The sequence below is a fragment of the Prionailurus bengalensis genome, chromosome F2, assembly GCF_016509475.1.
Source record: "Prionailurus bengalensis isolate Pbe53 chromosome F2, Fcat_Pben_1.1_paternal_pri, whole genome shotgun sequence".
Taxonomy (NCBI): Eukaryota; Metazoa; Chordata; class Mammalia; order Carnivora; family Felidae; genus Prionailurus; species Prionailurus bengalensis.
In genome coordinates, this window is record NC_057353.1 from 26,134,593 (window position 1) to 26,147,571 (window position 12,979).

The following is a 12,979-nucleotide window of genomic DNA, read 5'->3' on the forward strand; positions in this document are numbered from 1 at the left end:
GCTCTTCTTTGTTTTATAATTCTTTAGTAAATTCATATTATATAGTACTTGGGAGTGCCTACTATGAGTGGGAAAAGTAATTAAAGACTTGTGATGGCAAACATTTCTGTGCCTGATAATATGAAACCAACGGATGTAAGCAATTTAACAAAGGATTGCATTTGTTATTTTGTAGTAATAAATATGATGAAAAAGAGAATCAGATTAATTTTAAAAGGAAAGCAGAACAAATTTGTTTATATCTAATTAAATTGATTCATTAGCTATGCTATTATAACTAGCCCACGAAGGAAAGCATTGTTAAATAATTAAATATAGAGTCACTCAATATTATAATATTGCATTGTTTTAATCAAGGTGTCAAGTCCAATAATGTAGATAGATGACAATGGGTTAAAGACCTAGGACACAGAAAACTGATAGGATTGAAGGGGCAGAGATGGTAGAAAAGCAGAGAAGTGAGTAATGAAGAGATGAGTCAGTGGGGAAAGTGGAGATGGGACCAAGTCCAAAAGTTTGGTAAGATACAGGGAAAGGGATGACGGGAGGGCTGTAACTTAATAATAAAAGAAAATGTGACTTGGAAATTGACATACATTCATTCAAATCTCAGTTCAACTGACCGCTTACAGCAAGGCCTCAGGGTAATACCAGAACTTGTTTTCTTGTTTGCAAAATGGAATTAATAATGTTTAATAATTAATGCCTCTTATAATTATTTCATGTTTACCCACCATCAGGCATTATCTTTGGACCGATCTTTCTTCTCCAGGAATGTACATATTAGCAGAAGAGAGAATGTGTGCACAATTAGTAACAATAGAATGTGATGTAGGCAGTGTGTATTCACGCTCCTCTAAGATGGGAAGGAATGAACTCAGCTTGGATAGGTGAGGGGAAACTGCACAGAGGAGACCCTTAACACTTATAGGCTATTATTGATTATCCAAGGTCAGCACCTGTCTTAGTCTGTTTGGGTGGCCATAAGCATAGACTGGGTGGTTTAAACAACACAAATGCATTTTCTTACAGTTCTGGAAGCTGGAAGTCCTAGACCAGGGTGCCAGCTTGGTTAGGTTCTGGTGAGAGCTCTCTTCCTGGCTCAAAGACTGTTGCTTCCTTCTGTGCGCTCCCATGGTCTTTCCTTTATATGTGCGTGCTGAGACAGAGCTCCCATGTCTCTTCCTTTTTTGATAAGGCCACCAGTCTTACTGAATTACAGCCCCACCTTTATGACCTCACTTAACCTTGATAGCTTCCTAAAATCCCTATCTCCAAATACAGTCCCATTGGGCGTTAGGGCTTCAACATATGAATTGGAGGGTGGGGCGTGGGCCAGTTCAGTCCATAGCAGCACCTGGTTAGAGCTAGGTACCAAGGCTGAGAAGATGAAGGGACAATGGATAGAGCCCACAGAGGCTGAGCAAAAGGGATGTGAAGCTCAGACAAGTACTCTCTAGTGCAACAGGGATTCTTCACCAGAGCAAAAATTCTTCCCAATAAGGTGACGATTTTTCTCAGACTAGGAACTTTTGCACATTTCCATTTTTTTAGGGCAAAAGACTTCTTTGCTGCTGGAGGCAACACTCTGACTTGGAGACTACATGCTGCATATTTGGAAGCTGTAAGACAGAGGAGGCTCAGTTAACCTGAGCTGTCTTTGTATGAGGGATAGGGAAGTCTTCTATTGTGTTAAAGGCACTTAGATACGAGTATAGGTTATCTTATCCTGACTCATACATTGCCGTTTCCATATGTGAGGGAAGTTGTTTTCTGTTCTTCTTAATTCTATTTGATTTTAGTTTTCAAAAATATGGGTCCCAAGCTATTAAACTGATTTAATGACCCCCTAATGGGTCTTGATCTGTAGTTCGAAAAACACTCATTTGAAGAATGTTAGAGTTCAGACAAGGTAATGGGATGCTTGCATTAAAATGATTGAAACGCATGCTTAAAGACTTAGACTTTGGGGCTATGGTTCAGATTAATCACAATTGGGTGGTTCCATTGTCTTCCTAGGTAGCTAAAAGCCTACCCCAGACTTCTCATCGATTGGTAACAATGGAAACCAACTCTAGAGAATTGTCTTTTTCAAAATGAGGCAAATACTATTAAAACATCATAAATATTAATGAGATACTCCATAGAAAGGACAAAGAAAATGAGATACCAATTTTGAAATAATTGTGGGTTTGTTTTTTTTTTTCTTTTTAATCTGTGATGGCTCAGACTGCCTTACCAGGTTCCATTTTCAGGCATGGTCTTCTTCAGTCTAGGGTTCCCAGCTTTCACTTCTTATTTCCAGGTTCCTGGAGCTGTCTGGCTGTGACCCATCCCCAGGAGGTATTACCTGTCCAGCAGCTTTTCCTCCTTGAGGCTTGACTCCTTCAGGATAAACAGAAAGCCAGTTAGGTGCTGACCTTTTGATTAACCCAATACTAAAGTTCTCTGGAAGAAAGGTTCTTTACTCTTTAGATATCTGTCACTGTGTAGCAAAACCTTTTCTCCTGTATTCATGGTCTTTCCACCATGAACCTGTTTCCTGAAAGTTTGAAACTGCTCTCAAAGAGAAGAATGTTGTCAATGTAACATCTTCACCTCCTTTTGGTTGTTTTTGATTCTTTGTTTATTTTTATTTTTATTATTTTTTAATATGAAATTTATTGGCAAATTGGTTTCCATACCAATTGGTTGCGCATCCCAACAGGTGCCCTCCTTATTGCCCATCACCCATTTTCCCCTCCCTCCCACTCACCAGATTCTTTGTTTATTTTTAAGTACTATGTTGATCAAGCAAGAGGGTATTGGGCTTGAGACAGCAGATCTCCATCCATTTTGAAAAATGTAGGAAATCTAGATACCCTGGTATAGTCTAGGTTTGGATCTGACTCAACCCACCCTCTTATTTATGGGTTTCAGATTATTTTAAGCTCTAAGGAGATTTTTTTTTTTTTTTTCTACCCTGTATCTACTTGAACTGTCAGGAAGGCTTGATGACAAGAAGCCAAGTCAGCTTTCTGCTGATAAGAACTTTTATTTAATTTTTTTTTTCATTAAACTATCTCAGTATTTCAACATAACATATTAGGAGCAAATTTAAAACAGATTCTGGCTTAACTTCTTCATAGGGTAAAATTCTCTTAAGTTATTAGTTTGGGGGGGAAATTATTAGTAAATATTTTTTCCAACATAGTTAAAAGTCTGTGGTCTTACTGTTTGTTTGTTTTTTTTATGTTTATTTATTTATTTTGAGAAAGAGAGTGCATGTGAGCATGCGCACAGGCATGGGCAGCAGAGGAAAGAGAGAGAGAGAGAGAGAGAGAGAGAGAGAGAGAGAGAATCCCAAGCAGACTCCACACTGTCAGCACAGAGCCCAATGCAAGGCTTGAACTCACAGCCACGAGATCATGACCTGAGCCAAAATCAAGAGTCGGACTCAACCAACTGAACCACCCAGGCATCCCCATGTGATCCTGCTCTTATGTGACGATTTCATATTCTGTGGACTTGCAGAGAAGGAAGAGAAATGTAAGAAAAATGTATGAAAGTATATAAAAATCACAAAGTGAAAGATAATAAGCAAAGGTACAAATAACTAGTACTCAAATACGACATTGCCATTTACAGCAGGGCAGAGTCAACTAAGAGTGGAAGTGATACGTTTATAGCAGACATTTAAGGACAGAATAACAGTAGAAATCATGTTAAAATCTGAAGTATCATTCTGAGGGGACTTATTCTTGTCACAATAAATTAATCCCTACTATTAGTTCCTAATTTGATTATTAAGAGTGATTATTATTTAAGTCTGCTAACTGGCATGCACTAGAAAAAAGATAATCAGGCTCTTATAGCCTTGATGGCTGCTGGCATTTGGGAAGAATTAGGAAGCACTAGTCACAAAGGGAGCTGAATCATCTGAAGTGCACAACCATGGAAGTCGATGGTGTTTCCATTGTGGGGAGCAAATGGGGGATAGAATCAAAGACTCTTGAATGCAGTGCCAAATTAATTATTTTTCCTTTTACAAAAAAGAAAAAAACATCAGAGACTTGAGAAGTGTGGAAGCCTGATGAATTTGAAATTTGGATACAATCCTCATTGTAAAGGACGGGTTGGATGACTGGAGGCAAGGAAGTCAGAGAGAACAATCTAAACTCTGGCAGGGAGTAGAAATGGTAGTGGGTAGAAACGACTTATAAGAAGGCAAAAGTAGAAATCCCCCCAGGCTAGGGAGCCAGTTGAATGTGAGAGTGAAGGAAGAGCAGAAATGGAGACAGATCCCGAGTTTCCTTTCCTGGTGACTGGATAGAAGGTGATACAGTGAAAAGAACATAGTAAAGAAGTGGCTTTGGGGATAATGATAGTTAAGCTTTGAGCCTGTCAGAGTTAAAGTCTCAAGTTAGGCCCAATTTATGATGGTCTTTGAAAATCAGGTCAAAGAGTTCAACTTTGATGAAGTAATTAGACAAGAGCTATTGAAGAGCTAAATTATGGAATACTAAAGAGGATGTGAAAGTACAATTTATTGTCTATACATATGTAACTTTAATTTTTTTTTTAATGTTTATTCATTTTTGAGAGACAGAGCATGAGTGGGGGAAGGGCAGAGAGAGAGGGAGACACAAAATCTGAAGCAGGCTCCAGGCTCCGAGCTGTCGAACTCACGGACTGCAAGATCATGAGCTGAGCTGAAGTCCGATGCCTAACCAACTGAGCCACCCAGGTGTTCCATACATATGTAACTTTAGAAGAAAACATAGATTAAGAAAAATTCATCTTAGAGAAGCTGGTGATGCAGGCATGGCGACGGCAATAGAAATATCTGGCAATAGAAAAATCTCCCACAGAGGGGAGATTTGATGTCATGTCATGTAAGGAACACAGATCCCCCAACTACACAACATCTGTGTCTGTATAAGAAGGTAATTTCTGCAGATAAACCAAGTTCTGCAAGTGGCCTGGCAGGTGAACCTGACAGGGGGTGCCTTTGTAAGTATTATAAAAGGCACCCCTTCTATGGGAGGCTACAGCCCCATGTTGGGGGTTCAACACTTAGCCCTGGGAGTGTGGCCCGAATTTTGCCCCCAATTTACACCTTGACCCAGCTACCCTTTGCAGTGTGGGTGTGTGGGTGTTGGTGCCAGAGTGAGGGTAGATAAGCCTGGAGCCATCTGATTAGATAAGAGAAAAGGAAGAGAGCCATGTTTTGTTTTTACTTTAAGGAGATACGTGATTCTCTTGGGTTAGGAAGATTAGACTTATTTCTAATGATTTTACAGGGCAGAATTCTGACCAACAGGCACCTATTTCAAAATAGCACGTAACTTCTTAAGTAAATAAAACTGATCAAAAGCATGACTGGTACTTTCCCGGGAGACAGTGAGTCCAATCATTGGAAGTAACAAAATAAGAGTCTGGATATCCACTTGACAAAAATTTTATGGAGGAATTCTTGCAAAATTCTTTCAAGCCTGAGATTTGATAATTACTTGCCAAATGAGTGTCATGGCCAGTAAACCTATGACTGGAATGGGGGAGGCAGAACTTGGTTTGGTTCTTGTAATAGGAATATTTCCTCAAATAAAAAGATTTGGGAAAAAATATAAAAGCCCCAGAGGATACTTAACTTTTAATATTTGCATAGCTGTGTAATATTTGCTCTACCGTTCACTACGACTCTGCTAAAGGTACCAGATTTGCCTTGGCCTAAAAGTCCTACCTGAATGGAGTGATTACTCTAGCACAAGTTGTGGTGGATGAAATTCTGATTTAAATTTGGCTAGATTGTTTGTCTGTATTCCCCAGATTTTTCTAATGTAAACAATTGCATAGCCTGGTGTTTGTTGTCTGTGTTTCTGAATTCAGTTGCTTTGACTTGATATATTTTACATCTCCCACATCAATTTTATCTCAAAATGGAGGTGTTCAGTATGCTGAAAGAGGAGTTTGGCTGCCTCCATTTTGACCTCAAACTTTCTAGGTGGGTTCTTCTTTCCAGCTCCTCTCTCCATTCAAGCGGAAGACCCTGAGGGCAAAGCATACCCTGATGGGAACAAAAACTACCCTCTCAGTCAGAAGAACTGCCCTGAGCTAGCAAACCCCCACTGGTAATTGACTCCAAGACAATGATCCACTTAACCTTCACCATCTACCTGAGCCTACCCACTAACCTTTGCCCCACATTTTCCTTATGTAAATCCGGAAGTATTTTCAGCACTTTGGAGACAGTCTTTGAGACTCTAGTCTACAGTGTGTCCGGTGTTGGCCTCACTGAAAGAAATTTCTTTCTTGTTTCACCACTGCTCATTTCACTGCCTTTGGATTTTGTCAGCAGCAGGTGACCCAACCTGGTCTGTTTGGGAACCCCTGGAGCCAGCTGCTCTTGATCCCCTGCCCCAGCTACTCGGCCTGACTATAAATAAGTATTCGGATATAAAGTATCTATATTTAACTGAAGCAAGAAAGTTAAAGATGATAAATATCACAGATCTCGTTTTAATTTAAATTAATGAATCCAACGAATCTAAGGAAAATAAACTTTGTTTGAAAAAGACTGTAAGTTGATAAAAGTCAAGTTTCTTTTCAAAGACTTTTGCAACGGAGAAAGTTGAAAAAAAAAAAAAAAAAGCAGACAAAGGAAAACAGCTCACTAAGAGAGACAAGAGGAACTTAGCCAGCAGGTTAGTTACACAGCTAATGTGACTTCTGCCTTTTCAAAGGATAAATAGAAGGAGATAAAAATCCAGTTTCCTAGTTCAGGAGGTTGCCGCTCATCTCGGAACATGTTCTATCTTCCAACTAATTAACCCTCATTGGAGACTAGAAACAAGTTCTAACAGATGGAAGGGCCTAGGAGTTAATGTTTTCAGCAAAGTAAAATATTGGCTCTAGCAATCACATAAACAATACAGGTTGCCCTGCTATCTGGAAGCAGAGCATTCCCATGAAATCCCTCATAAGCCAAAATGGCATAAAATGAAGATGTAGTTACCGTTAATTTATATGGAAAAAAAAGTTTGAGCCTTCCTAGACCCCCAAAATAACCTCTCCGAGGCTTTTCTGAGACTTTAGGACAGATCTTGCTAACAAATGCACAACATAAATCAAGATAAAGCACAGATGCTCACAGACACACTTCAAAGCTATGGTGGCTCGATGCTGAGATGCAGCATGTATCTCCCAGCCAGGTAAGGAGCTTGGTGGTGCCACTCTTGTTTGGGGTGCATGATGCCTTCATACGGGTTTGCTTCAAACCAAATGCTGAATGCTATTTTTGCTTTCCACCTTTTTCTCATAATAGCAAAGATTATTTTGGGATTTATCGAGCTTAGCAAAAACAGGTACTAATGTAGGTCTTTCCCCAAAATGACTGGAACAGGCATCATGTGAACTTTAGAAAATCCAGGGATGCCTTATACCTACTTTTAATGATAGCTGTGTAATCAGAATTATAGGAAATAAAGGAAAATAAATACTCAAAAGATCAGTGGTACAGTAAACCCGTGAACTCGGTGAAACTCAAATACTTTATCATTAAAAAAAATGAATTCTCATTTAATTTATGGGAAACCCATTCACCAATATTCAGTTATAGAACGCCTACCATGTGACAGGCAGTCAAGATGAAAACAGCAATAGCAGCAAGAGAAACCACCCAATGCCTTTTTTTTTTTAATCGGTCATTGTCATTAATTTGATGAAACAAGCTAACTGCTTAAAACAATATTTCAATCCAAGTAGCTTTAAGTGATTAGAAATGTGCATCTTTATGGTGTACCAGGTATTACTGAATTTAGGATACTATCACTACTACTTAATTAAAAGTACCTTATTTCAACATGCAGAAGAAAAATGAAAATAATGTTAACTCTGACTTATGTGGCTACCTTTCATAGTTTATTGTCATTTGGCATGAGTACAGTCTAAAATCAGGTTCAGTATTATAAAGTATTATTGTATTAGCTATCTATTGCTGCGTAACAAATTACCACTTGAAGATTGGGCCTTGTGGGCCAGTTCCCAGAGATGCAAATGCCTGAGGTAACAAAACTGTGTCGACTCTTTAAGCATTCCTTGCATCAGATCATTGCTACATTTTCGTTAACAACTAGAAAAAAGCCCCTCACTCCACTCTGGCCTCAGAGACACATTGCTTATGCCTATGTTTAATGAGGATCTTCCTAAGAATATTTCCTTGATCTTCTGCTGACAGCCCTCCATCACAAGGTTGTATTTGTTAAAATATGTGTCAACTTGGCTGGTGCCATGGGGTGCCCAGATACTTGGTGAAAGATTATCCTGGTGTTTCTGTGAGGGTGTTTGGATGAGATTAACATTTAAATTGGCAGACCGAGTAAAGCAGATTGTCCTCCAATCTGTGGTTGGGTCTCATCTGATCAGCTGAAGGCCTGAGTAGAACAAAAAGACCAGCCTCCTCCAAGCAAGAGAGAATTCACCAGTCTGGAACTGCAGCAATGGCTCTCCTGGGTCTCCAGCCCGATGGCCTACTCTGCGGATTTTGGATTTTCCAGCCTTTATAATCATGTAAGCCAATTAAAATTTCCCTCTCTCTCTCGTTTTCTCTCTCTCCACACACACACAAGCGTGCATGCATGTGCATACACAAACACACAGACACTGTAATTTATCATGAAAACGGAGGCATATTTTAAAGCTTTTGATACATATAACCAATCTGTTCCCCCAAACAATTTACAGTCCTACAGTAATATAAGAAGATGCTCATTTCTGTATACTGCCAACAATACTTGGTATGATTATTAAAAACAGCACCACCAGAAAATGACTTTGACAATTTGTAGGTTAAAATAAACTTCTGCGATGCTTTACCTTTTGACATTTATTCTTCTATTTATTTAAATAATTATTGAATACCATCACAGACTAGGCACAGTGTGGAGTCTGAGGAAACAGAATACTCCCTCCTTTCTGAATCATCTCCATTTCTTGGATGAAAAGAGATTCTTACATAGACTTTTCCTCTCAAGTATCCAAGTAGCTCAAGAATACACTGTACCTTCTCTATTTCTCAATTATAGTATGGTTACTCAAATAGGACATTCTAACCAGCGTCTGCTCTATTGTGGCCAATACTCTAAAGGGTAGTTCAAGCTTTTTTTCTTTCTGATACTTGCCTGATTTTTGTTGAGACTGAAGTAATGCAGAAGGTATGGACAAACCAGTTGCACAATGAGCCTCTGGGAGCAATTGAGAAATAAAATTGAATAGCAGTTTGATATTGTAGAAAGAGGTGGGTTTTGAGTCAGAAAGATCTTAGTTCCCATACTTGCACAGTAACCTGGGACAAATTACTTCATTGTTTCTTTTGTGAAGTGTGATTTATATAACACTCCTCTCACTGAATAAAAAATTCCAGAAGAGTACCAGCCACTGAGCAGAGCTAAAGATTTTGGGGTTCAGTCAAACCTCATTTGCTACTCGGTCTGTCTCCTGTCATGGATCTTGTCTCTTGTTTTGCCACTTGTGTCTTTCCAGGCATCCTTAGCTTTCCTGTTGGACCCCATGGCTCTCCACTTGAGATGACCAATGTGTGTTTTCTTTTCAAAATGATGCCTTATGTTATGAACCTGCCTTCACCCTGCTCATGTACAAACCCTTGCTCTAACCAGATCTTGTTTTCCACAGTGGTTTTCAAGAAAACTGTGAGCTCCTTATGGGCAGAAGCATGTCCTGTGTTTTCTCTCTCTTTCCATCCACAGTGCTTACCTAGCAGTGTCTGGTACTCTGTAGATCTTTAAAGATTATCTATTGAATGAATATTCATCTGAATTTGGATTTAAGGATTTATGTGTTAACTCTCAAGAGCGTTTTGTTTTTTTTTTTCATGCCAATGCCCTTTTGTTTCACCCGAAGATGTCTTGTGTTCCTACCAAGGCTTTTTACAGGTCCCCCATGGAATAAACTATTCACATCTCAAGGCTCTCCAGGCATTTTGTCTAATCACTCTCAGTATCTTCTTCTCCTTTGGTAGACTCTGATCTCTTACTTATCTTGGGATTCCTAGTGCTCAACATACTGAAGAAAGTGTTCAATAATCATTTTTATGAATTGAAGGGAGGGGGAAATCTATGGTTAATCATTCTTATTGCTTTAAATTTCAGTTTGTATAAAGGAGAAGCCAGTTTAAAATGCACTTGAACAGTGAGTATAAAGATGAAATGTGCAATAATTGAGGAGTTCAGGGGATGAGAAAACAGAATAGGGTTTTGTTTTTTTTTTTTAATGCTTTATTTTAAGAGAGGGAGAGACAGAGTTTGAGCAGGGAAGGGGTAGACAGAGGGAGACACAGAATCCAAAGCAGGTTCAGGGCTCTGAGCTGTCAGCACAGAGCCCAACACGGGGCTCGAGTTCACGAACTGTGAGATCATGACCAGAGCTGAAGTCAGACACTTGTCTGACTGAGCCACCCAGGTGTCCCAAGATAGAATAGGTTTTAACTGATGTCTCCAAAGTTTATGGCTGCATGTATAGTGGCCAATTTTGCCCTTTCTCTGGCTGCTTCTAGTCTCTGCTTGGTGCCAGCAGGAAACACACTAGAGGTGGCAGCACATTCCATGTAATTTAGTGTATTAGATATTAGAGATGATGCTCTTCCCTTATAACACACTACTCTCCATTGATGATGGGATTCCAGGGAGCATGGCAGACTCACGCAGATATTTATGCTTCTCAAAACACACTCAGAGGCCTCTGCGGAAAATGGCCCTGCTGAGAGAAGTCCACGGCCCTTCCTTATGTAACTCATTAAAAGAAGTATGTGGGTAACCAGAGATGCAATGCAAGACAGAGAGGTGAATAAGGATCAGCTTCAGAATCTAATTGGTGGTCTTGAAAATATGTCACTTCACCCTTGCTATACCTTATAGCTTTGTATTGTTAGTAAATTTAATTACCATGCTTTTGATTCAAACTCTCAATTTAAAGATTGAGGTGTTTTTAAAAAGACTGGACTTTAAGAAGATATTTAACCTTTTCTTTGCCAGCATTTCTGAGAATTTTTTTATTTTATACTATATGGCCTTAGACTATCATGGAATCTACAGGCATTTCTTCCCTCTCAACTCCCTATTTAATACTTGAATGCCCATTTCCCATATGTCAACTTTGAAACACTGGACCGAACTAAACTCAAGCGAGTCTTGGAGGTGATTTTCCCAAGGATATCTGTTAGGGGCTGTATTGTTAATAGAAAGGTGGACATTCCTCAGCCTTCCATTGCCCTTACTTTTGTTTCTCATTCACTGTGGGCTTGAAAGAATAAAAGTAAATATCTAGAAAGAAAAAAAGAAAGAATTTAGACTTGGGAAAAATTTTGTTCCTGTTAATATTTCTAGTTTGACTTTGGGAAAATAAGTTTTCAGACATTAACTCATTTTGGGGTTTTGAGTCTTCTTCCAGTTATCCATCCATGTGTGGAATCAACACAGGCAAGAAAGGAAAGAATAGGGGCCTGATTACTTAATTTTTAAAAATAAAACTGATGAGACAGCAAATGATATTCAATCCTATTTAAAGAGGCTAAGCACAGACCTTAAAAAAAAAAAAAATCTTTACATCCCTTGCATTGGGATTGTGTGATATGGTTCCACAATTCAGGGAGATTGGAAATTACAGAACATCTGCAACGAAATTGGTTTTCTGTGGAAAACTGATGAATCACTTACTGCCAATGACTAGAAGGAAAAGCACTTGTTTATGCCCTTATGTAATGAATTTTTATGAGGTGAAGTTTGCTGTTTATAAAAAAATACACTTTAAGCTGCTGTAGATGTAAAATAATAGAATTCAGAATTCAGAGCAATGCATTACTGCAAAGACAGTCACTAGCAGAATATTATCTGCTTACAAAACACCAAAACAGGGCTATTACTTCTATAATGGAATTAAAAAAAAAATCTCATCTACCCAGTTGGATTCTAGAAGAAAAAGTATTTAAAGAGACATAGCTGAAATTGACAGCTACAAAATTGCATGTATTTTCAATGAAAAGTTATTAATTCTCTTATTGTGCTCCTGAGTTCCAACTGTGTTTTCCCTCAAAGCAAGAATGCCACAGAACATTTTAAATTAAAAATGGCACTCCTAAGATACACGACAAAAGACAAACTGGGGTGCTGTCCTCTCTACACTGTTAAAGAAGAGCCTGTAGAAATTTCCCCACAATAATTCCATTAGTTGCTCTGCTCAGTGTTTGTGAGGCGCTTCATGATCAAACCCCCAACTCTCTGGCCTTCTTTAAACACTTACTAAGCAACTGTATTGTGCTAGTCACTGTTTTTGGCTGCAGTGTCAAGAGAGAGAAAGAGAGAGAGAGAGAGAGAGAGAGAGAGGAAAAGAGAGGAGAGGTGGGAGCGGGGGCACGGGGTACAGAGACACAGAGACGGAGAGAGAAAGAGGTAAGAGTCTGTCCTTACTGAGCTCATAGTCAATTTTGCTTTTGAGAGAGTTCTCTAGTTGACACTGAATATTCTAGTAGGTTTGAGAAAGGGCACTAAGAAATATCACATGCAATATTGGATAGGGGGTGCCTGCTCTCAAAGAATGTATTTTTGTTCTTTGTATTTGGTCTGGAGCAAAGCATTTTTAAAGCAACTGACCATACTGTGGTATTTTGTAATTTTTGTTGACCAAAAAGGTGCTCTTAGAATTTGGTGTGGATTTAAAAGGATAGAGGCTGTCAGGACAGGCATACTATTTCCTGAATGCTTAGTGAGATATGGTTGGTTATTAGGGAACCATCCTGGACACCTCTCAGGGCAGTAAACTCTCTGTTTCCACTAATTCAGAATTTTGACTATTTAGATAAAGTCTCAACTGACGTTCAAGTTTGCAGTGTCTTACTAGTAACCAACCCCCCAAAATACCTCAGAAATATCAGCATCTTTGTATCCATATCTGGGAGGAATATACAATCTTGGGTCAGATCCTGGGTCTT